General features: G+C 47.3%; 1 protein-coding gene across 8 annotated transcripts in view; it reads left to right on the forward strand.

Moving 5' to 3' along the window:
* GRAMD1B (GRAM domain containing 1B) overlaps positions 1 to 26,063 on the forward strand; it is a 148,798-nt gene that overhangs the window by 30,001 nt on the left and 92,734 nt on the right. The window contains exons 1-2 of one of the 8 annotated variants that reach the window (XM_074559637.1): positions 9,900 to 10,070; positions 16,118 to 16,161. The exons of 5 other annotated variants lie outside the window; for them this stretch is intronic. The gene's annotated coding sequence lies outside the window, so the exon portion shown is untranslated. Of the gene's footprint in view, positions 1 to 9,899; positions 10,071 to 14,726; positions 14,832 to 16,117; positions 16,162 to 26,063 lie in introns of those variants that run through there. 2 more of the 8 variants (XM_074559635.1, XM_074559638.1) reach the window with 2 other exon arrangements.

Raw genomic sequence — 26,063 nt, forward strand, 5'->3', positions numbered from 1 at the left:
CCACCCTTCCTCTGAGCTGTGGGTGCTGTGCCGCCGCCCGCAGGGCTGGCACAGGCTGCCATGGTCCAGCAGCCCTGCCCTGGCACAGCGTCCTGCGGCACGGCGGCCAGGCAGGTGTGCCACCCCTGCGTCTCCTCCCTGAGGAAAAAACTGTCCCTCTGCAAATCCATGTAAGTGCTGCCCCTGCCTGCTGAGAGGGAGCCAGGCTTCCTTTTTGGGGTAATAATGTTCTTTATTGGGATAAAAATGTCCTTTATTGGGATAATATTGTCCTTTATTTTGGGCTAATAATGTCCTTAATTGTGGGGTAATGATGTCCTTAATTTTGGGGTAATGATGTCCTGTATTTTGGGGTATTAATGTCCTTCATTTTGGGCTAATGATGTCCTGTATTTTGGGGTAATAATGTCCTTCATTTTGGAGTATTAATATCCTTCATTTTGGGCTAATAATGTCCTGTATTTTGGGGTAGTAATGTCCTTAATTTTGGGGTAATGATGTCGTTTATTTTGGGGTAATGATGTCGTTTATTTTGGGGTAATGATGTCGTTTATTTTGGGGTAATGATGTCGTTTATTTTGGGGTAATAATGTCCTCTATTGGGGTAATAATGTCATTGATTTTGGGGTAATAATGTCCTTTACTGGGATAATAATGTCGTTTATTTTGGGGTAATAATGTCCTTAATTTTGGGGTAATAATGTCGTTTATTTTGGGGTAATAATGTCCTTTATTGGGGTAATAATGTCCTTGATTTTGGGGTAATAATGTCCTTTATTGGGATAAAAATGTCCTTGATTTTGGGGTAATGATGTCCTTTATGGGTGTTTTTAGCTGGAAGAATTTAGTGGGATGTGCTGGAAAGAGGTTTGGGGTGAATTTAGGCCTCGGTTCTTTGCTGATTGCCTGGGTGAGTCACTGGTGTCACTATTTATGAAAATTATTTATCACTATTTATGAAAATCACTATTTATGAAATCAGGAGAATTCCTCTTTTACCTCACAGGAAAACAGAGGTGGGGAATTAAGTCTGAGCTGCTCGCATGCTGAAACACTTCTCAAAAATAAGTTAAAATACAGGCAGAGGGTTTAAATAATTGTGTTTGAGTTAAAATAATTCCACGGGTGGGTAAGGCTGGGATTGAGCCACAGATTTGGGTGAGATGTGGGCACATAAAAGAGCCCAGAATCACTGAAAGGAGACAAAATTGTGCATAAATTACCTTGAATTTCCACCAAATTAACCCCAAATTCATGAGCCTGTCTCTGCTTGATCCGAGGATTTGTTCTTTGTCCGAGACACCCATCAGGTTTAAGGAGGCAAAGTGTGTTTTAATTAAAAATTAAGCTACAGAACCAGAGGAAAAAATAATATTTAGACTCAGCCTAAAGAGGAGAGAAACTGCTGAAGAGAGGAGAGCGTGGAAAGCAAGGCTGGAAATGGAGAAGGAAGTGAGTGGCAGTTTATAAGAGATAATAAAAAACCTATTTGCACAGAAAAACCCCAAATAAATCAAAATTATTTACATTTACACTGCTGTAAATCCAAATGATTTACACAGAGATCATATCTCAAGGAGGAAATGGAGAAGTTAACTTGAACAAAGATCTCTCATATATCCTGCATCTCATTTTAGTTCCTTAATCTGTGCAGCTCCCAATTCTGCAGTTCCAGGGCTGCAGGGCTTGCTGTTAATCTGAGCAATCTCATGAAGATTTCTCCCATAATGGATCAAAATTCACCAGGCAGCTTTCCAGGGAATTAGAGGAAAGTTTGCCACACAGACAAGTTGAAAAAATTCTGTTGGCTGCTTGAATTTTCCCAGGAAGTTGTGGGGAGAGCAGAAAGGAGGGTAAAGTTTGAAAATGGATAAATTTAATATTATTGATGTTCTTAGGGCTTGGTTGTTCTGCATCTTTCTCCCTCTGTCCTTTTCCCTTTGGCACAGCATTCTGAGCTCCTTTTTGTGCAAAAATCCTTGCAGGAATGATCCTGATCCACTCAGATCCCTGATTTACCCCTCACAGATGGATCTTCATTTTCAGAGAGGTTTTTAAAATTCTCCTGGCCAGGACTTGGAGCTCTCACAGCTCCTTGATCTGAACCCTGGTGCTTTTGCAATCACTTGGAATTGAGCTGGGATTTGAATCCAGCTCCAAACTCTGAGCCAGTTTGACTTAATATTAAATAGAGAGTTTAACCAGACTGCTGGAAGGTTTTTTTTTATTGTAAGAAAGATGGTTAATATTTAGATTATGTGCCTTTTTTTTGCCCCTCTCACCTCTGGCTGACTAGAGCTGATCTGAGGGCAAGACCAGCAAAGAGAGACAAAACCATTGTGGGCTCCTTTTGCAGCACTGAAATTTCAGTTCTGCTGTAAAATTGAACATCAGAGAGTGCCACAGAACTCAACTGGTCCCAGCCTGTGCTGGGGCTGTCAGAGATGCACAGAGGGGAGGGTTTGTTGGGCACTGAGGATTTGGGGGTTTTTTGGGCATAGAAGAGAGGGTTTTGGGTTTTTTGGGCCTAGAAGGGAGGGTTATTGGCTTTGTTGGGCATAGGAGGGAGGGTTTTGGGGTTTGTTAGGCATAAAAGGGGTGGTTTGGGGTTTCTTAGGCATAAAAGGGGTGGTTTGGGGTTTGTTAGGCATAAAAGGGAGGGTTTTGGGGTTTTTTTGGGCACAGAAGGGAGGGTTTGATGTTCAGTGTGCAGGGAAAGGATAAATGCACAGATGAGGAGAAACAGTGCAGGGATAAGTGAGGCAAACCCCCCTTGTGGAGCCCATAAATTGGAGAGCACAAAAAGGTGTCACCCTGGTTTTTAAAGATTTTTTTAAGATTTTCTAATTCTGTTTCTGCAGGGAAGGGTTTGCATTGCAGACTTGGCTGTAAATTGACGTCAGAGTTGCCCCTCTCACAGGGATGCCTTGTTAAACTGGATTAAATCCAGGATAAAATCCCTCTGTGGGATGTCTTTGGGGGCTCAGAACTGTCCTCCCAGTCTTACTGCATGTGCCCAAACCCAAAGGATTTGGGAATTTTGGCCGTGCTGGTGATGACAGCAGAATGAATGATGCTGGAAAGGAGGGCAGAGTTCCCTGAGACAAAGCAGAGCGTGGGCAGCCCCTCTTTGTGTGCCTGTCACACAAACCCACCTTCCTCACGCTGGGAACACTTCAGCAGGGCTGGCATCACAAAAAAAAGATGTGACTCATGCCATGAGTGTGCCTGGTGCTTCTGCTGCGCAAAAAAGTGAATTTGTCCCTTGTTCCACCTGTGTGGGGTGGCTGCAGTGCCACAAAGGCGATGTTCAGTTAAAATGGGCAGGGATGGGGTGCAGCTCTCCAGGAACCCTTTTTATTTTCTAACATTTTTCCCTTGTGAGTCATTTGCTGTTGATGTTATTCGGGTGTAGAATTTCCTAGGGGATGTTCTGGGAGCTGCTGAAGGGGAAGTGAAAAGTGATCTTAGACAAACAGAACTCCATCTGTGGGTCTGAGCAGCAGAGAAGGCAAATAAAATGTGAGGATGCACGTAATAGAACACATCCCTTGGCTTCTTTGCTGCCAAAATCCAGTTTAAAAGGGGAAATTGCCATTTCAGAAGACTTCCTGGGAGGTTAAAATGTGCATCCACTTAATAAAATTTAAAATGTGATGAGCTGGACCCCAGAGTGTCCCTTCTTGTGCTGAAGAGTTGAGTGAGCAGGTGGAGCTGCTGGTGCTGTCTGTGAGGAGTCAGTGCCATCTTTTCCCTTTTTACAGAGATTTTTTAGCTCAAAGCAGTGGGGTGGAAAACTTTGAGACACCCCTTGGGCTGCTACACCTTTAATCTGCTTCTGTTTTTAATAAAATCTCAGAGATTTCAAGCTTCTCTTAATCTTGGAGGTGAGATAGGGAAAAATCTCTGAATTTGTAGAGACTCCTTTGATGAGCAGTGGGCAGGGAAGGGATGAATGCACAGGTGAGGAGAAATAGTGCAGGGATAAGTGAGACAATAAATTGGAGAGCAGAAAAAGGTGTCACCCTGTTTTTTTTAAGATTTTTCTAAGCCTTCTGATGTTGACATTCTCGTAGTGAACTTTCTCACACGCTTTCTGTAAATAACTCATTGTTTTGCATTCCTTTATGGAAGAGGAGAAATTGATGGACTGTTGGTTTGTCCAGTGTCATTGGAGAGGTGGCACTGTCACCCTCTAATCTGCTGTCACTTTTGGAAATCTATAAATGTTGGAGTCAGAAAATAAACTTCCCTTTTTTCCTTCACCTTGAGAGCAGCGATGTGAGCTTGTGTTCTTTCGTGCTCTGTAGCAACAAAACAGATTTGTTTTTTACAAATCTTTAAATCTCTTACAAATATTTCCTTTTGTTCTTCCCCTTGAACTTTTGGAGGGTCTGGGCCCACAATAATCTGGATTTTGGCTGCTCACAGCCCTGGCTGAAGGCACAGGGGATGCTGATCCTCCTGCCTTGGCAGCTGGAGGAGAAATTATTCTTGAGGCTCAGTGGTGCTGCCTCAGCTTCCCTGGGGATGGGGCAGGGTGTGAGTGCTGGGAAGGGATTTGGGAATTGCTTCCTTCAGCTGGAATGCTGCTGCCCTCACAGGATCAGTGGGAATTGCTTCCTTCAGCTGGAATGCTGCTGTCCTCACAGGATCAGTGGGAATTGCTTTCTCCAGCTGGAATGCTGCTGCCCTCACAGGATAAGTGGGAATTGCTTCCTCCAGCAGGAATGCTGCTGCCCTCACAGGATCAGTGGGAATTGCTTCCTCCAGCAGGAATGCTGCTGCCCTCACAGGATCAGTGGGAATTGCTTCCTCCAGCTGGAATGTGCTCTCCTTACAGAGCCCTTTGCATCTCACAGCCATCAGCTCTTTCTGAAGGCAGCTGCTCACTGCAGGGCATTTCTTCTTCGTTCTCTGTAGGGACAGAAAAATTCCACCGGTCTGAGCTGGGAATTGGAGGTGTTTTGCACTGGTTTGGTGAAGGAGAGCTGAACAAAGCAATTCTCTCCTGGCTTTGCAGTCAGCACACACACCTCCCTCGTCACGGCCTGTTCTGTGCTCTCAGTGCTGTAAATCTTTGGAAAATGAAAAGATTTGCAATGGTTACCTTGGGAAATGAGTGCATCTTCGCATTTCGTAGTCAGCAGTGAAAAGGGAGAGGTACCAACGATTCCAGCGAAGGGTGGAACATCCTTTCATGGATTTTACCTCTGCAAGGCGTCCCCTGGCTTCCTTCCACACTTTTCAGCAGGTGTTTTCTGCCATTTCGGGAGATTTGGGGAAAGCTGGGACAGTGGTAGTGGGCAGGTAAATTCTGCCCTTGAGAATTCCATTCCAGTAACCATTGCAGTCCAACTCTCTTTGTTTCAACAGAGAATTCATTCTCTCAGCTTTCTGCATCTTACCCCACAGCAGCACTGCATCTGGCAAAAGGGAATGAGCGCATCTTCACATTTCATAGTCAGTAATCAAAAAGGAGAGGTACCAACTATTTGAGAGCTTGGAATACCCTTTTATGGATTTTACCTCTGCAAGGTGTCCCCTAGCTTCTTCCTAAGCTGAACATCCACACTTTTCAGCAGGTGTTTTCTGCCATTTCAGGAGATTTGGGGAAAGCTGGGATAGTGGTAGTGGGCAGGTAAATTCTGCCCTTGAGAATTCCATTCCAGTAACCATTACAGCCCAACTCTCTTTGTTTCAACAGAGAATTCATTCTCTCAGCTTTCTGCATCTTACCCCACAGCAGCACTGCATCTGGCACGAGGAAATGAGTGCATCTTCACATTTCATAGTCAGCAGCCAAAAGGAGAGGAATGTGGAACATCCATTCCAGAAGAATGTGGAACATCCTTTTATGCATTTTACCTCTGCAAGGTAAAATGAACACTTTTCAGCAGGTGCTTTCTGCCATTTCAGGAGATTTGGGAAAATCTGGGATAGTGGTAGTGGGCAATCTGCTGGGTCAGTTCTGCCCCTGAGGATTTAATTCCAGTAACCATTATCATCAAACTCTCAAATGAACAGGGAATTCATTCTCTCAGCTTTCTGCACCTTACCCCACAGCAGCACTGCATATGGCAAAAGGGAATGAGTGCATCTTCACATTTCATAGTCAACAGCCAAAAGGAGAGGTCCCAGCCATTCCAGAGGGGCTTGGGATCCCTTCATAGATTTTACCTCTTCAAGTCATCCCTTGGCCTCCTCCTGATCTGAGCATCCACACTTTTCACCAGGTGTTTTCTGCCATTTCAGGAGATTTGGGAAAATGTGGGATAATGGTAGTGGGCACTCTGCTGGGTTAATTCTGCCCTTGAAAATTTAATTCCAGTAACCATCATCATCATCATCAAACTTTCAAATGAACAGGGAATTCATTCTCTCAGCTTTCTGCACCTTACCCCACAGCAGCATCTTGCATCTGGCAAAAAGTCTCCGAGGCAGCTGCTCCTTTAAAATGGAATTGCCTGTGATGGGAGAAATCTGAGAGCAGAGCAGCTCCAGCAGCTCCCTGCTCAGCTCTGCCCTCTCATCAGCCTCGTCACTGCTGCTTCCTCTGGGCCAGGCTGCAGTGGGCACAGCGAGCCCCAGAGGCGCCCCAGGGCTGTCCCCTGCAGCCCTGCATCCTTCCTTCCACGCTGGACTCGGAGGTCACGGCCCTGTGCTGCTTTTCCCCCTGCCCCACTGTGCGTGTGTAACCCGGCCGGGGTTTTATCCTCTTTGGCTGCAGCCGTGTTTTCCTGCCCTGCTGCTGCAGGGAGGCTCCCTCAGGCTGCTGGGACTGGCCTGGGACAGATCCCCCCTGCTGCCGATGACTGTAACCGTGTGAGTGCTCGCTGACCTCTGCCTTTCTTCTTCTGCTGTTTGCCTGCCCCTGCGCTGCCCTGGCCTGTGCTGTGTTTGTGCTGTGCATCTTGGTGTGTGCAGCAAGGTCAGGCTGGGATGGCACCAGCCCCTCTGCTTTTTCCCCTCTTCTCCTCCAGCTTTCCCCCACCCTAATACTTTCCCCCAATACTTTCCCCCACCCTAATACTTTTCCCCCTAATACTTTACCCTACCCTAGTACTTTTCCCCCTAATACTTTTCCCCCTAATGCTTTTCCCCCTAATGCTTTTCCCTCTAATACTTTACCCTACCCTAATACTTTTCCCCCTAATACTTGTTCCTCCTAATACTTGTTCCCCCTAATACTTGTTCCCCCTAATACTTTTTCCCCCTAATACTTTTTCCCCCTAATACTTTTTCCCCCTAATACTTTCCCCCACCCTAATACTTCACTTTCCCCTAATACTTTACCCTAATACTTTTCCCTACCCTAATACTTTCCCCCCTAATACTTTCCCCCACCCTAATACTTTACTTGACACCACCCTAATACTTTACTTTACTTTCCCCTAATACTTTTTCCCCTAATAAATACTTTTCCCCTAATACTTCACCCTAATACTTTTCTTCTCCCTGCTTTCCTTTCCCCCGATTAGCCCTGCCCCAAACCTTTGGCTGCTGAGTGCTGGCTCTGCTCAACCCCTTCCTGCTGTGTCAGTGCCATTCCCATGGGATTATGGGCCTGTTTGGGGGTCTGGCAAAGCTTCCAGCTCTGTAGGAGTTCATGATTTCTTTAGTCTCTGCTCCAGGTTTAGGGTTCTTTATGTGAGTTCAGGCTTTGTGCAGCACCTGCTGCCCATCCTGAGGAACCAGGGTTGACGCTGGGTGGCTCTGTGGGTCAGGGGCATCCTGTGCCCTCTGTTCCTGCTGCCAGCCTTTGTTCTGCCCTGCTGTTGATGCCACTGGCACCGGGAGAGCCCCTGAGGCTGCAGGGGAAGGCTTTCAGTGCTGCTCTGAAATTCCTCCCTGCAGCCCCAGCTGTTGTTCTTTAGCTGATTTCTCCTGTCTCAGGTTTCAGAAATGAAGGGTTCAGGATCTTTCCCCTCCTCTGCAGTCATCCCTCTAATGGCTTTTATTCCTGAATTGTAGGTGCATTCTTCACCAGTTTATCTGAAACTGGAGGTTATTTGTTTATAGGATATTGCAGGAGCTACCCCACAGATCCAGATGGGAACAGAAGGTTTGGTTTCTCCAGGGTCTCCATGGATGATCCCTCAGGCAGGGCCAGCCCATCCAGGCTGTTGGACTGAATATAAAGATTTAGCTTGGAAAGACTTTGGTTCCAACAGGTCTGAAGGCTTTATTTAGGTATTTAAAAGCACTCTGATTTGGGCAGTCTGCATGTTTAACATGATGCTGAGTGGAAATCTCCTCCTGTTCAGGTGTTGGGCTGTGGTGTGATGGGAATTATTTCAGACCATGACATAACTGAGGATCTCTTTGTCTCAAAGAACAAAACCAATCAAGATTTCTGCCCCAGGCAGTGACCTCTTGCTGCCTGCTCACAGTGGCTGCACATTCTTGGCAATGGAGGCAAAAATTAGGAAATTAGGAAATGCCTTCCCTTTGAATTGCCCTGCAAAGGAGAATGGGGATTTCTCTCTGAGGTGTGCCATGAGTCAGAGTTCTCTGTTCCCCAGATTTGCAGTGACTGAGCCTTTCCCGAGCTGGGAGAGGTTCTTGCACCACCCCAGGCAAAAGGAAGGCGGAGTTCAAACAGGCAGGACAATGAGGGGAGGCAAAGAGCCAAAGCACAGCGTGGAAGCAGGATTCAAAAATTCTAATATTGCTCAAGAAAGCAGCGGTTACAACCTGAATCATCCCAGCCTCTCTGCCTTCCTGGTGCTGCCCCTCATTCTCCTGATACAAATATCTTCCTGTCCCCAAGTCTCTCTTTTATTATTTTAAATAGCATATTTAAAATTATATAATTTAATTTTTTTTAAATAAGGGAATTATTTTTCTCCTTTTGATGGAGGGCTGGTTTTCTCCACTCTCTGATTCTGAGTAGGAATCAGAAAAAGGCAGGAGTATTCCAAGTAGGAATAAGAAAAAGGTGGGAATATTCAAAGTAGGAATCAGAAAAAAGGTAGGGATATTTCAAGTAGAAATCAGAAAAAAAGAAGGAATATTTCAAGAAGGAATCAGAAAAAGGTAGGAATATTGCAAGTAGGAATCAGGAAAAGGTAGGAATCAGAAAAAGGTAGAAATATTCCCAATAGGAATAAGAAAAAGGTGGGAATATTCCAAGTATCAATCAGAAAAAAGGTAGGGATATTGCAAGTAGGAATCAGATAAAGGTAGGAATAATCCAAGTGGGAATCAGAAAAAGGTAAGAATCAGAAAAAGGCAGGAATATTCCAAGTAGGAATCAGAAAAAAAAGTGGATATATTCCAGGTAGGAATCAGAAAAAGTAGGAATCAGAAAAAGGTGGGAATATTCCAAGTAGGAATCAGAAAAAGGTAGGATTATTGCAAGTGGGAATCATGAAATGGCAGGAATATCCCAAGTAGGAATATCCCAAGTGGGAATCAGAAAAAGATAGGAATATTGCAAGTAGGAATCAGGAGAAGGTAGGAATATTCCAGATTGGAATAAGAAAAAGGTGGGAATGTTGCAAGTAGGAATCAGAAAAAGGTAGAAATATTCCAAATAGGAATCCTAAAAAAGGTAGGAATATTGCAAGCAGGATCAGAAAAAGGTAGGAATACTCCAAGTAGGAATCAGAAAAAAAGGTAGGAATCCTAAAAAAGGTAGGAATATTGCAAGTAGGAATTAGAAAAAAGTTGGGAATATTTCAAGTAGGAATATTCCAAGATGTTGTGCTGCTGTCCCACCTTTCTGCCCCTCCCCAGGCTCCAGAAATGGCTCAGAAATGGCTCTCGGGCTCTCTCTGCCCTGGCCATGAACTACAGCTCCCGTCATGCCTGCAGAGAGAGAAATGCATTTTTTTATTTATTTTTTTTGCTGGAAATGAAGCCTCATGTGACTTCCCAGCTGCGGCAGCACCGAGGGAGTCCCTGCAGGGCTTTTTCCCAGGGAAATGGAAAAAGGCTTTTTCCCTGGCCGGCAGATGCTGTGATGGCATCTGCGCATCGCTGCCCGTCGCTGCCGCCTTCGGGGACGACTCGGGACTGTGCCCACCTGCCACATTTTCCTGGGGGTCTGTACACCTGTAACCAAGGTGCCTATGCCAATTAAACTCCCTCCTCCTCGGCATTCCCATTAAACTCTCTCCTCCTTACATTTTCTCCAGCAGTTCTTCCTCTCTCCCCGTAACATTTCCTGATTTGTTTCTAATTTCCCCTCCCACTGGTTCTGTCGCTAACAGGTTTTGTTTGCATGCATTTCACAGACCCAAACAGGGGGTTTTTTTTGGTGCTTCCCTAACTCCTTTTCTTTTTTTTTTTTTCTTTTTTGCCATATGGGAGAATCACAGCGTGGCTGGAGTGGCGCCTCACTGGCAGCACAGTGAATTCTCTGCCTGCAGCTCACGCACCTTTCCTGGCAAATTAATCCGAGCCTGCTCAGCCCTTTGTTTGCACTGCACTTGAAAAAGGGAATTTTTTTTAGTCCCTGGGAGTCTTTGAGAGGTGAGGCTCTTATTCTATAAATAGAAAAAGGGAATTTTTGAGTCCCTGGGAGTCTTTGAGGGTTGTGGAGCCATACAGACGATGCCCAGCTGTGCCTGTGGAAAGGGTAATGCTGAAAAAAACCAAGGTTCTCTAATTTTTAAGGAATCCTTTTGAAGGAGGTGGAAGCCTGGGCTAACAGGACCGTGGCTGTGGATATTAACGGAGCCTGGAATTCTGTAAATAGAAAAATGGAATTTTTGAGTCCCTGGGAGTCTGTGAGAGGTGAGGCTGCTCTGGGGATGTGGAGCCATACAGAGGATGCCCAGCTGTTGCTGTAGGAAGGGTAATGCTGACAAAAAACAAGGTTCTCTAATTGTTAAGGAATCCTTTTGGAGGAGGTGGAAGCCCAGGCTAACAGGACCGTGGCTGTGGATATTAACGGAGCCTGGAATTTTGTAAAGAAAAAGGGAATTTTTGAGTCCCTGGGAGTCTTTGAGGGTTGTGGAGCCATACAGAGGATGCCCAGCTGTGCCTGGGGGACAAAAAGCAAGGTTCTCTAATTTTTAAGGAATCCTTTTGGAGGAGGTGGAAGCCCGGGCTAACAGTACTGTGGCTGTGGATATTTATGGAGCCTGGAATTTTGTAAAGAAAAAGGGAATTTTTGAGTCCCTGGGAGTCTTTGGGAGGTGAGGCTGCTCTGGAGCCATACAGAGGATGCCCTGCTGGCTGTGGGCTGTGCCTGTGGGAAGGGTAATGCTGACAAAAAGCAATGTTCTCTAATTGCTAAGGAATCCTTTCGAGGGCAATTAGGAACCTCGGGCTAACAGGGCCGTGGCTGTGGATATTTATGGAGCCTGGAATTCCTCCCCAGAGCTCAGGCATTTCACAGTGGGCTGTTCCCTTCCTAAGGCTGTACTTCCTCAGGAGATGTTTCCTGTTTGCTTTTAAGTTCAGGAGCTGCTGCAGCCACAGGGAGCCTCTGCTGTAGAGAGGCTGAAACGTGGAAATTCAGCTTTTTCTGAGCTGCAAAATTACGATTCTTTAGCTCAAGATTTGCTGAAAGTCCTTCATGAAGCTGTTGTGCTTTTTTCTTCCCTTCCCACGCTGTTGTGAAGTTGGAGAAAATCACAGAAATAGAAATGTCATTGAGGGACATCTGTGGCTTCATGAAGGAGGGGTTGGGGAGCAGAGGGTGTGGATTTGCTGTTTGTGGATCTCTGTGTCTGCACTGGCTGCTTTAGGAGGCTGAAATAAGCATTTAGAAGAGGGGTTTTATGTCCCTGACCAGGCTGTATTTTGTGCCAGTGTTCACAGGTTGAGGGAAGAGACGAGGACCTGTTTCAGAAGGCTGATTTATTATTTTATGATATATATTACATTAAAACTATAGTAAAAGAATAGAAGAAAAGGTTTCATCGGAAGGCAGCTAAGCTAAGAATAGAAAGGAATGATAACAAAGGTTTGTGACTGGGACAGAGAGTCCGAGCCAGCTGACTGTGATTGGCCATTAATTAGAAACAACCCCATGAGACCAATCCCAGATGCACCTGTTGCATTCCACAGCAGCAGATAACCATTGTTTACGTTTTGTTCCTGAGGCCTCCCAGCTTCTCAGGAGGAAAAATCCTAAGGAAAGGATTTTCCATAAAAAGATGTCTATAACAGTATTTCATGGAATCACGGAATGGTTTGGGATGGAAGGACCTTACACCCACCCAGGGCCATGGCAGGGACCCCTCCCACCATCCCAGGGCGCTCCAAGCCCCGTCCAGCCCAGCCTTGGGCACTGCCAGGGATGAATTCCTTCCCAGCTCCCCATCCAAGGCTCCTCTCTCCCAGAGCTTTTGTGTATTCTGAGCACAAAGGAGCAGTGTGCCAGCGTGGGTTTGTGCAGGCACGCATGAACGCATGGCAGCACAAACACAGGGCAAAATCCGCATTTCTGTGTGCCAGGGCATCCATCCCCCTCGTGTCTGAGCATTCCATCTCTGTGCTCATGGCCTTTCCTAGGGGTGGCTTGGTGCTGAGGGCTCCTGCCTGTCCCCAGCCTGCTGCCCCCTCTGCAGGAGGGTGACATCTGTGCCATTGTCCTCCAGCACAGGCTGCTGCCAGGGCTGTCAAATGTTGAATGCACTAAAATCCTGCGGGTCTGCCAGGGCTGGCAAATATGGAATAAAATAAACCCTTGTGGGTCTGCCAGGGCTGTAAGTTAAATATTGAATATACCAAAACCCCTGGGTCTGCCAGGGCTGTAAGTTAACTATTGAATATACCAAACCCCTGTGGGTCTGCCATGGCTGTAGATATGGAATATACTAAATCCCCATGAGTCTGCTACAGCTGTAAAATATTGAATATAACAAACCCTCGTGGGTCTGCCATGGCTGTAAAATACAGAATATAATAAACCCCCATGGGTTTGCCACAGCTGTAAAATATTGAATATATTAAATCCCCATGGGTCTGCCACAGCTGTAAAATATTGAATATATTAAATCCCCATGGGTCTGCCACAGCTGAAAAATATAGAATATAATAAACCCCCATGGGTTTGCCACAGCTGTAAAATATTGAATATATTAAATCCCCTTGGGTCTGCCACAGCTGTAAAATATAGAATATAATAAACCCTTTTGGGTCTGCCAGGGCTGTACGTTAAATATTGAATATACCAAACCCCCTGGGTCTGCCAGGGCTGTGAAATACTGAATATAACAAACCATTGTGGGTCTGCCAGGGCTGTAAAATATTGAATATATTAAACCCTCATGGGTCTACCAGGGCTGTAAAATATTGAATATACTAAACAGTCGTGGGTCTGTCAGGGCTGTAAAATATTGAATATACTAAATCCCCATGGGTCTGATACAGCTGTAAAATATAGATTACACTAAACACCCATGAGTCTGCCACAGCTGAAAAATATTGAATATACTAAACAGTCGTGGGTCTGCCAGGGCTGTAAGTTAACTATTGAATATACCAAACCCCTGTGGGTCTGCCATGGCTGTAGATATGGAATATACTAAATCCCCATGAGTCTGCTACAGCTGTAAAATGTTGAATATATTAAACCTTTGTGGGTCTGCCAGGGCTGGGAAATATTGAATATACTAAATCCCCATGGGTCTGATACAGCTGTAAAATATAGATTACACTAAACACCCATGAGTCTGCTACAGCTGTAAAATATTGAATATACTCAACTCCCAAGGGTCTGCCAGGGCTGTAAAACATTGAATATAACAAACCCTCGTGGGTCTGCCATGGCTGTAAAATACAGAATATAATAAACCCCCATGGGTTTGCCACAGCTGTAAAATATTGAATATATTAAACTCCCAGGGGTCTGCCAGGGCTGTCAGATATTGAATCTATTGAATCCCTATGGGTCTACCAGGGCTGTAAAATATAGAATATAATAAACCCTTGTGGGTCTGCCAGGGCTGTAAGTTAAATATTGAATATACCAAACCCCCGTGGATCTGCCACAGCTGTAAAATATTGAATATGATAAACCCCCATGGGTCTGCTATGGCTGTAAAATATTGAATATGATAAACCCCCATGGATCTGCCACAGCTGTAAAATACTGAATGTATGAAATCCCTGTGGGTCTGCCAGGGCTGTAAGTTAAATATTGAATATACCAAACCCCTGTGGGTCTGCTATGGCTGTAAAATACTGAATATGATAAACCCCCATGGGTCTGCCACAGCTGTAAAATATTGAGTATACTAAACCCCTGTAGATCTACCAGAGTTGTGAAATACTGAATATACCAAACCCCTGTGGGTCTGCCATGGCTGTAAGTTAAATATTGAGTATACCAAACCCCCTGGGTCTGTCCTCTGGGGTGTGGCAGCGCCTGTGCCCAGGGCAGCCGCAGTGCTCAGTGCTGGTTTTGCAGAGGCTGAGCTGCCCCTGGGTGTGTTCAAACCCTGCCATAAATCCGTTTGTGGGTCCCTGCGTGCTCCTGCTGCGTGCCTGAGCACCGGGGATGAATAAGCACTTTGAGGCAGCACTGCCAGGCAGCCCTGGGAGCAGTGATGCTCTCAGAGGCTTTGATGTGCCTGAGCTCTGCAGTGTTTCCCTGCCTCCCTCGGCTCTGCTCTGGGAGCTGCTGGGCTGCCTCTCAGGCTCCAGGCTGGTTTCCTGGAGCAAAGTAGGCCAGGAGGAGAAGCAGGGGGATGGCTGGGGTGGCGTGAAGTCACCGTGCTCCGCCAATCCGGGCGGGCACACGCAGCTACGGATGCCTCCCGCTGCTGGCACCCAGCACCTTTGCCGGGGCTTTGGTGCCTCCAGGCCGAGCTCAGCGTGCACCAAAGGGTTACTAGGTCAGGCCCAGTCGTGTGAGGGTGTTGTGTGAGGTGAGTGAGCCCGGGGGGCGCAGTGAGCAGCCTGCACCCCGCGTCCTGCCCTGTGCTCTCTGGTACGGCTGCTCTGCACCATCGCTGCTTCACCTGCCTGCCTGATCCCCCTCACTCTTCTCTTCCCTCCCCACATCATCCCCCTCGTGTCTGAGCACTCCTGCTGTACCTGTGCACTGCCCAGAACCCACCTGCTTCCCTCCTGGCCTCCTGACTCCTGGAATGCCCACTCGGGGGGGCTGGGCTGGGCTGGGGTGGGTGACTCTCCCTTCTTGCAGAGTGAGGATGAGCAGCTGCTGCAGCTGGGCTGTGTCCCTGGCTCACTGCAGGCTGGGCTGTGTCCCTGGCTCACTGCAGGCTGGCTTCTTCCACAGCTGGATAGAAGCTGGGTTATTCCCTGCTCACTGGAAGCTGGGCTGTTCCCCTGGCTCACTGCAGGCTGGGCTCCAGCTCACTGCAGGCTGGGTTATTCCCTTCTCCCTGCAGACTGGGTTGTTCCGTGCTCAGTGCAGGCTGGGTTCTTCCCCTGCTCACTGGGAGCTGGGTTATTCCCTTCTCCCTGCAAGCTGGGTTGTTCCCTGGCTCAGTGCAGACTCGGTTGTGCCCCAGCTCAGTGCAGGCTGGGTTGTTCCCTTTCTCCCTGGAAGCTGGGTTATTCCCTTCTCCCTGCAAGTTGGGTTGTTCCCTGGCTCACTGGGTGCTGGATTCTTCCCCAGCTCACTGAAAGCTGAGTTATCCCCTTCTCCCTGCAGGCTGGGTTCTTCCCCTGCTCACTGCAGCCTGGGTTGTTCCCTTCTCCCTGCAAGCTGAGTTATTCCTTTTCTCACTGGAAGCTGGGTTGTTCCCTTCTCCCTGCAGGCTGCGTTGTTCCCCAGCTCAGTGCAGCCTGGGTTGTTCCCTGCTCACTAAAAGTTGGATTTTCCCCAGCTCCCTGCAGGAGCTCAGCCTGGAAGGGAAGCTGGGAGCAGCAGCAGGAGGAGCAGCAGGGTCCTCTCTGTCCCTCCTGCTCCTCTCTGTCCCTCCTGCTGGACCCTTGGGTGGGGGCATGGCAGTGACTCAGTTCTTGTGCCAAGCTCCAAACGAGTTCCTAACCTGGGGCCACCCCTTGGGATGCTTTTCCTGCCCTTCTCTGGTGGGGCAGAATCTCAGCACTAACCCCTCAGCAATTTCCATTGTTCTCATCCTCCTGCCAGGTTGTTTGCCTGTTGTTCTTCATCCTCTTTTGACTTTCCCTTTCTCTCCCCTCCCTCCCTCCCTTCTCCCCTGATGCCCCTGTTCACTGCTAGGCCAAGCAGAAAGCATGGAGACGTCTGATATGGCGACAGCAAAGGTAGGATGGAAATGCTGCCGGCCTCACTGTGCGTAAGTGGTTTCGCTTGGCACCTTCTTACTCTGTCTCTGCACCCTGTCCTGCCCCCTGCCCACCCTCCCTGCTGCAGGGAATCACCCTGGGATGGGGTTGGAAACGCTGCAGGGTTGGTGCTGGAGGCAGAGGTCGGGGTGGGAGGGAGGGGATCTGGGAGCTCGTGGTCCCTCCGTGGCATCTGCGGTGGGAGCAGGGATGCTGCTGGATGAGGGAGTGACAGACACTAGATGGTGCTTTAGGGGCAGCTTTCCACTCCCAGGGACGGTTGTGTGAGGAGAAATCCCTTCTGGCAGCCTCTTCAATTTTCTTTTTGGAAAGGATGTCGGGGGAGTGTCAAAAGCGAGACAGTAATTCGAGCTTGTGGGTGCATCCACCCTTCTCTGTGAGGCTTCTCTGTTGCCTGTGCCTTTCACAGGGTTCTGTGGGTTCTGCTTTCCTGTGGGCTGGCAGTCTGGGAGTGGAACTGGGTGGATCCAGCTGGGTTTGAGGTGGGAATGGCTGGGAGCACCACGCTGGCATCACTGGGTGCCTTTAGAGCCAAGGTTTGTTCTCCTGGCCACCAAAAGGACCAGGGTTAAAGTGCAGGGGATGTGATTGCAGAACGTGTTTGAGGCTTTATCTCACAAAAGATGAAATTCAGTGTGGGCTGGCAATCTGGGAGTGGAACTGGGTGGATGCAGATGGATTTGAGAGCTGGGAATGGCTGGGAGCACCAGGCTGGCATCACTGGGTGCCTTTGAGCCAAGGTTTGTTCTCCTGGCCACCAAAAGGACCATCGTTAAAGTGCAGAGGATGCGTCTGCTAAACTTGTTTGAGGTTTTATCTCACAAAAAGATGAAATTCAGCATGGGCTGGCAATCTGGGACTGGAACTGGGTGGATCCAGATGGATTTGGGAGCACCAGGCTGGCATCACTGGGTACCTTTAGAGCCAAGGTTTGTTCTCCTGGCCACCAAAAGGACCAGGGTTAAAGTGCAGGGGATGTGATTGCAGAACGTGTTTGAGGTTTTATCTCACAAAAGGATGAAATTCAGCGTGGGCTGGCAATCTGGGAGTGGAACTGGGTGGATGCAGATGGGTTTGAGGTGGGAATGGCTGGGAGGCTTGGTTGGCATCACTGGGTACATTTAGAGCCGAGGTTTGTTTTCCTGACCGCCAAAAGGACCAGGGTTAAAGTGCAGGAGATGTGTCTGTAGAACGTGTTTGAGGTTTTATCTCACAAAAAGATGAAATTCAGCATGGGCTGGCAATCTGGGAGTGGAACTGGGTGGATCCAGCTGGGAATGGCTGGGAGGCTTGGTTGGCACCACTGGGTACATTTAGAGCCAAGGTTTGTTCTGCTGACCACCAGAAAGACCAGGGTTAACATGCAGGGGATGTGTCTGCTAAACGTGTTTGAGGTTTTATCTGACAAAGGGATGAAGTTCAGCGTGGCTGGAGGGAGCCATGGCTTGCAGGGAGTGGGGAAGGGCATTAATAGTTAAAAATCTGCTTTTGAGGCTGCTCTGGCTCCTCCAGCATGGCTGTATTCCAGGGAGAAACTCCTTCCTGGGTGCAGAATTCCCTGTGAAACCCCTCACGGATCTCAGGGGCGCTGCTCACACATTGCAGGGCTCGTGGAATCCCAGCTGAGCTCTCCCTGTCACATTTATTCCAGCTGTAACACTCCATCTTTTCCAATTCCCCTTCCCTGAAGCCTGCATGATGCTGGGGAAGGTTGTACCTCAGGACTGGGTTGCTCCTTGATGCAGCTTTTGAATTTTTTAAAGTGTTTAGCAATAAATTGTATGATGTGCTTCTGGATAAATGCTTTATAAAGGTGAACTCGTCCTCATTCTCATATTTGCTGAAACCTCAACTGCTGCAAACCCTCTTCAAGCTGGAAAAAAAATATCATTGAGGGTGCTGAAGGGTGTGTGGCATTTCAGTTAGAGTTGTGGTGGCGTTTTGGGGAACTCAGTTTTATCTCTGGCTTGAAAAACAGACATTTCCATGACAGGAACAACAGAATAGCTTGAAATTTGTTTTTCTCTATACCTGTTTTTTGTAGGTTTTGGTTTTAATTAAAGGGAAATGTGATCTGCAGTGTTAAAGCACCATCATAGTGTGAATGTACTGAAAAAAATTGAATTTTCTTTTTGGAGAAATGGAAAACTGAGTTGAGTTTGAACATTCTAAAACAGATACAATTGGGAATTAGTTACGTAGACATTAATGGAATGTGCACAGGTTTATTTGAACTCAGCCTTGGTGAGTGCTGATATTTAGTCCCCAACTCTTTATTTAAAACCCCCAAATTCTGTTTTCTTTGCTGACTTTGAGCCAGTTCCCCCTGTGAGCAGTTTGGAGCATTGAAGGGATGTTGTTAATTTTGATTCATTTCTGCTGAGCTCAGTCTGGAGGAATTTCTGGGGAGGTTGAAGAGATTTGTTCCCCCATGCTGGAATTGCTCCAGCAGTGGCCACGGGCTGGGATGTTCTGTCACAGCTGCTGCCCACTGTGTCACCCTTTCATTGGTGTCACCCACCTCTCCACTGTGTCACCATTCCACTGTGTCACCCTTCCATTGCTGTCACCCACCTCTCCACTGTGTCACCATTCCACTGTGTCACCCTTCCATTGGTGTCACCCTCCTCTTCACTGTGTCACCCTTCCATTGGTGTCACCCTCCTCTTCACTGTGTCACCATTCCATTGTGTCACCCTTCCATTGGTGTCACCCTCCTCTTCACTGTGTCACTGTTCCATTGGTGTCACCTACCTCTCCACTGGTGTCACCCTTCCACTGATGTCACCCTTCCATTGGTGTCACCCTCCTCTTCACTGTGTCACCATTCCATTGTGTCACCCTTCCATTGGTGTCACCCTCCTCTTCACTGTGTCACTGTTCCATTGGTGTCACCTACCTCTCCACTGGTGTCACCCTTCCACTGATGTCACCCTTCCATTGGTGTCACCCACCTCTCCATTGTGTCACCATTCCATTGATGTCACCATTCCACTGTGTCACCCACCTCTCTATTGTGTCACCATTTCATTGGTGTCACCATTCCATTGGTGCCACCCACCTCTCCATTGGTGACACCCTTCTATTGGTGTCACCCACCTCTCCGCTGTGTCACCATTCCATTGTGTCACCCTTCCACTGGTGTCACCCACCTCTCCACTGTGTCACCATTCTGTTGGTGTCACCCACCCCTCCGCTGTGTCACCCTTCCACTGGTGTCACCCTCCTCTTCACTGTGTCACCATTCCATTGTGTCACCCACCTCTCCATTGATGTCACCCTTCCACTGGTGTCACCCTTCCATTGGTGTCACCCTTCCATTGGTGTCACCTACTTCTCCATTGTGTCACCATTCCGTTGGTGTCACCCACCTCTTCACTGTGTCACCCTTCCATTGGTGTCATCCTCCTCTTCACTGTGTCACCATTCCACTGTGTTACCCACCTCTCCATTGGTGTCATCCTTCCATTGTGTCACCCACCTCTTCACTGTGTCACTGTTCCATTGGTGTCACCCACCTCTCCATTGGTGTCACCCTTCCATTGGTATCACCCTTCCATTGGTGTCACCCACTTCTCCATTGATGTCACCCTTCCATTGATGTCACCTTTTCATTGGTGTCACCCACCTCTCCATTGTGTCAGTCACCATTCCATTGTGTCACCCACCTCTCCATTGATGTCATCCTTCCACTGTGTCACCCTTCCATTGGTGTCACCCTTCCATTGGTGTCACCACCTCTCCACTGTGTCACCATTCTATTGGTGTCACCCACCTCTTCACTGTGTCACTGTTCCATTGGGTGTCACCCACCTCTCCACTGGTGTCACCCTTCCACTGGTGTCACCTACTTCTCCATTGTGTCACCATTCCATTGATGTCACCATTCCACTGTGTCACCCACCTCTCTATTGTGTCACCCTTCCCTTGGTGTCACCCTTCCATTGGTGTCACCCACCTCTCCATTGGTGTCACCTTTCCCTTGGTGTCACCCACCTCTCCATTGTGTCACCCTTCTATTGGTGTCACTCACCTCTCCGTTGTGTCACCATTCCATTGTGTCACCCTTCCACTGATGGCACCCTTCCACTGTGTCACACACCTCTCCATTGATGTCATCCTTCCATTGTGTCACCCACCTCTCCACAGTGTCACCATTCTGTTGATGTCACCCACCTCTTCACTGTGTCACCCTTCCATTGGTGTCACCCTTCCATTGGTGTCACCCACCTCTCCATTGTGTCACCATTCCATTGATGTCACCATTCCACTGTGTCACCCACCTCTCCCTTGGTGTCACCCTTCCCTTGGTGTCACCCACTTCTCCATTGGTCTCACCCTTCTATTGGTGTCACCCACCTCTCCATTGTGTCACCCTTCCATGGCGTCACCCACCTCTCCATTTTGTCCTTCCTTTTCTCCTGAGACACCTTCCAGGCTTGTCACCGTCACATTTTCTGAAAAATCCCTTTGCCAGGATTTGTTCTCCTGGGAAGCTGAGAAGCTTCAGAGAAAAACGAAAACAACAATGATCTGATTTGCTTCCCCTGTTTTGTTATTTTAGAATGTGGTTTAGCGATTGTTTATCCAACAGGTGATTGTTTGATTGATTTCATGTGAATTGTTTTGAGTTAATGACCAATCACAACCAGGCTGTGTCAGGACTCTGGAAGGAGTCAGGAATTTTCATTCTCATTCTTCGTAACTTTCTGTCTGTATCCTTTCTCTATTCTTTAGTATCGTTTTAGTACAGCATTAATATAATATAATATAATATAATATAATATAATATAATATAATATAATATAATATAATATAATATAATATAATATAATAGCCTTCTAAGAACATGAAGTGAGATTCTCAATTCCTCCTTCATCCTGAGGGAGGAAGGAAATACCACACAGGCTGCCTCAAGAACTGGCATTTCCTGCCATGCCACAGAATGGTGTGTTCCTCCCCCCCAAAAAAGGGAGAAATTTAGTTTTAATCCATTATTCATCCTCATTTTGAGGCTTTTTAGAGCTGTTGGTGGCTTGGGGAGCTGCTGTGGGACAGGGACACGGGGCTGTGTCACCTCCAGCTGTGCTTGGCCTGCCAAAAGTGAAACCCCTGCATTGCTCCATCCCTGCTCCTTGCTGAGTGCCTGGGAAAAGCAAATTAAACTCTTGGAAAAGGAGGAGAAAAAAAGTCAGGTGAATGTGGAGCTATTTGAGGAAGCAGGAGTCACTTCCCAGGTGAAATGGAAATTATAAAACCAGTGAGCTCCTTTCACCCCTGGCACTGCAAGGTTCTGTTTCTCAGTCCTGCAAACACAGAAATCCTCTGGGTTTTAGGAAGTTGTGAGAGATATTTCAGCTGATTTGCTTGTTCCTTGCTGAATGCCTGGGAAAAACAAATTAAACTCTTGGAAAAGGAGGAGAAAAAAGTCAGGTGAATGTGGAGCTTGTTGAGAAAGCAGAAGTCACTTCCCAGGTGAAATGGAGACTGGAAAATCCTCTGGATTTTAGGAAGTTGTGAGAGATTTTTCAGCTGATTTGCTTGGTCCATCCTGGGGGAAATGTGTCCTGTCCTGAGCTGGAAGGGGGTGCTAAGTGAAGGCAGCCAAAGTGCCTTTTTGCAAAATCTCAGAGGTTTCTAGAGCTGGTTTCCCTTTTACAGCCTCACAGCTTTCTAGAGCTGATTTCCTTTTTGCAGCATCACAGCTTTCTAGAGCTGGTTTCCCTTTTACAGCCTCACAGCTTTCTAGAGCTGATTTCCTTTTTACATCATTACAGAGGTTTCTAGAGCTGATTTCCTTTTTGCAGCATCACAGGTTTCTAGAGCTGATTTCCCTTTTGCAGCATCTCAGAGGCTTTCAGAGCTGATTTCCTTTTTGCAGCATCTCAGAGGCTTTCAGAGCTGATTTCCTTTTTGCAGCATCTCAGAGGTTTTCAGAGCTGATTTCCTTTTTACAGCATCACAGGTTTCTAGAGCTGATTTCCTTTTTGCAGCTTCTCAGAGGTTTTCAGAGCTGATTTCCTTTTTGCAGCATCTCAGAGGCTTTCAGAGCTGATTTCCTTGGCTTTCAGCAGGCAGCCCTTGGCTGGGGTTGCTCAGAGAAGGACAAACCAGCTCTGTGTGAATAAACCAGTGCTAAATATTCAACTTTTACTTTCTGTGGTTGCCTCTGTGCTTCCAGCTTCCCCCCAGGTCCTGCCTGGGCAATATCCTGTGCAAAAATTGCCATTTTTTTTTCTGCCTACCTGTCCCTTGGTCCAGCACTGTTTATCCTGACAGCACCATCAATATTTCTTTCATCCAAGTAGGAGGCCAGGAAAACAAAAAAATTAACTCTGGTTTTGTATATTCCAGACCTAACTTTTTAAATCCATGTGCTCACAGGTCAGGAAAACATCCTGTCGTTTTATCCAACCCTATTTTTATTATTTTTTTCTTCTGCTCCTGATCTCCCAAGTTTTCCTTCAGTTTTGAGAAAGTTCTGCCTGGTTTTGGCTTTGTTGCTGTTTTTAGTGTTTGTGTGTGTGTGTGTGTTCTGCTGCTTGACTTCCTCCTCCTGACTGGGGCTGGAACCCCAGGGGAGGTTTTATTAATGGAATTCTTCATCTGGACCAGGAATACTCAAAATGTTACTGGCACCAGGCCAGGATCTAAATGATCTTAATTCTTTTTGAAGTTTGTGAGAATTTTGTTCCTGGGAGGAAGGACAGGGATGAGGCAGGACAACACAACCACATGAACTTATCTTATTATTATTTATTGTTTGTGCTGAGGAAATGATGCTCGGCACAAATAATAAATAATTATAAAAAAAAAAAAAAGAGATTCCTACCCCCAGTAATCCAAATGGGATTCTGATAAAATTATTGGATTTACAGCCTTTAGGGCTGGAGGGGAAAATGAACCTTTGGTCTAACATCCTGTAGGAAGGGTGAAAATGGTGAAAATTTGTGTTTATGGCTCTGTGAGGGCACCTGCACATCCTTCAGAGCTGCTGCTCAGCCCAGCTATTATGTTTATTTTCACAAAACATCAAAACAAACTCTAAGGAAACCCAGTGTTTACCCTTTTATGCCTATTTTTAATTTTTCCTATGGAAAAAGAATTTTTCCCCAAATACCAATGCCTTGGGAAAGCTCTTTTAAATGCAAAACATGATCATGAAAGATATTTGCCACTTAAATTGACATTTACATAGATGAGGACAATATACCAATGATGCTTTTTACAACCATTTCCAGAATTACAACCTACAGTTGCACAGAGCAGTGAAAAAAAGGGAAAAAGGGATTTTGAGGGCTTCTCTTTCCAAAACAGAGGCCAGAAATGGCTTTGGACCCCTCCAGCCACATCTCTGACTGATATTTTTTTTCCTTTTTCCCTTTTAGGTGGGATGCAGTAGGTAGATAATTAATCTGGAATTCATTTTTCATGTGACTGATAGGTATTCTTAGCTCTGAGGAGGTGGCTGTGCATAACCTATCCCTCCTCATACCTACAGCTGCTTTTGCCTTGCCTTATTTCAATTTTAATAGCTTTTTTTTTTTAATTTTTCCCCACTAGAATAGTTAAATGCACAGGATTAAGGGGAAAGTGAAGGATTTGTCCATTCTGGCAGAATTTGGGATTGGGGTTGGGAATACCTGACCCCAGTCCCTCTGCTGGGAGGATTTTTTGGCCAGCCAGACATTTAAACAAACACCTTCCCAGCCATCTCCTTCCTTTGATCATTTCCCCACCCCTCACATTATTTGGTTAAAAAAAAAATTAAAAAAAAAAAAGGAAAAGTGCATGACTGCTTATCTCTTAATACCTTTCTTGCCTGAGCTTTGATTTGCAAACATGTGACTCTGCAGCATCAGGCTGTCCTAGATTTGCCAGCCTTGCAGGTCTCCTGACCCATTTTACAGCGTTTGTGATTTGCCTCCCTCCTTGGCAACCTGCAGGCCACAGCTGCAAAGCTGCTTCTGGAGCAAAGCCTGGCCCAATGCAGGGCCCAGAGCCCGGCCCAATGCAGGGCCCAGAGCCCGGCCCAGAGCCTGGCACAATGCAGGGCCCAGAGCCCGGCCCAAAGGCCAATGCCCAGCCCAGAACCCTGCCCAAAGGCCAAAGCCCGGCCCAAAGCCTGGCCCAGAGCCCAGCCCAAAGACCAATGCCTGGCCCAGAACCCGGCCCAAAGGCCAAAGCCCAGCCGAATGCAGGGCCCAATGCCCAGCCCAAAGCCCGGCCCAAAGGCCAAAGCCTGGCCCAGAACCCGGCCCAGAGCCCGGCCCAAAGGCCAATGCCCAGCCCAGAACCCTGCCCAAAGGCCAAAACCCGGCCCAATGCCTGACCCAGAGCCCGGCCCAGAACCCGGCCCAAAGGCCAAAGCCCAGCCAAATGCAGGGCCCAATGCCCAGCCCAAAGCCCGGCCCAAAGGCCAAAGCCCGGCCCAGAATCCGGCCCAAAGCCCAATGCCCGGCCCAAAGCCCGGCCCAGAACCTGGCCCAAAGCCCGGCCCAGAATCCGGCCCAAAGGCCAAAGCCCGGCCCAATGCCCGGCCCAGAGCCCAGCCCAAAGGCCAATGCCCAGCCCAGAACCCGGCCCAGTGCCCGACCCAGAGCCCGGCCCAAAGGCCAATGCCCGGCCCAGAACCCAGCCCAAAGGCCATAGCCTGGCCCAGGGCCCAGGCCAATGCCCGGCCCAAAGCCCAGAGCCCGGCCCAAAGCCCGGCCCAGGCTGCTCTAGGACCTAAGCAGGGTTGAGTCTGGGATTATGCAGAGTGAGATTTAAAGGTGTTTTTCCATGCTGTTTGTCATGGGGAAAGGACTGTGCCTGACTTTATGCTTTTTCTCTAGAAATAAGCAAAAAAATGAATTGCAAAATTGTTGTTGGAGCAAATTCTCAAAGCAGGGATTTGGGATGTCCCCACCTGCCCTGGGGCTCTCCCCATTTCAGGGTTACTCCCCCAATTTCTCAAAGTTCAGCCCAAGATGCTGAAGTTTCATTTCATCCATCCTGGAATGATCCAAGCCCTCAAAAAGTGATTTTCTGCTGAATTCAGTACTGGAATTTTGCTGTTCTTCATCTCTTTGGGGTTTGGAAGAACCAGAAAATAAAAAACTCTTTGTTGTTATCAGGCACAGTAGGAGAGCAAAGAACCATGTTTGTCACTTTAGAAAGGGGATGTGGGCATCAGAATCACAGAATTTCCTCAGAAAATGTCAAAAGAAAGATTTGCAAGCCAGGACAGAGCTCTGGAACTGCCCCAAGCACCCCCTGAGCAGTGAACAGAGCAAGGGTGCTGGTTTTACACATCAAGGTTTTCATATCAGTCCACTCATAATTATCTGCAGCCATGGGGATGGGGATGTGGGTGCAAAAAATATTGACAAAATACAATTTAAAGCCCTTCAAGAGAGTGGAATATTTATTTACACACAGCTCTTTCCTCTGCCACCACTAAACATGCTGAATTCCTGCAGGATTTATAATCCAGATTATTCCTATCCCAGGACCAAACCCCTTCAGAGCTGAGTGGAATAAAAGCGTGGATGTCCATCCCAGGCTTCACTTTTTACAGAATTTTATGGATAAATAATGAAATTATAAATTATTTGAGATACACTGCCCCACTCCCCACCTCCTGCTGCATGCAGTGTGCTTGGATCCCGTGAGATAAACAAGAATTCCAGGGAAAATCAACGTGCATTGCAGGAAAAGGGGATGGAAATGGAATATTTGGCATTTTTCCCTTCAGGCCTTGCCCTGTGGGTGTGGGGTGCAGGGGCTCTGCCTTTGGTTTTCCATTAGGAAATTCAGTTCTCCATTAGGAATTTTGGTTTGCCATTAGGAAATTCAGTTTTTCATTAAGAAATTCA

The sequence above is a fragment of the Zonotrichia albicollis genome, chromosome 27, assembly GCF_047830755.1.
Source record: "Zonotrichia albicollis isolate bZonAlb1 chromosome 27, bZonAlb1.hap1, whole genome shotgun sequence".
In the NCBI taxonomy this organism is placed as follows: domain Eukaryota; kingdom Metazoa; phylum Chordata; class Aves; order Passeriformes; family Passerellidae; genus Zonotrichia; species Zonotrichia albicollis.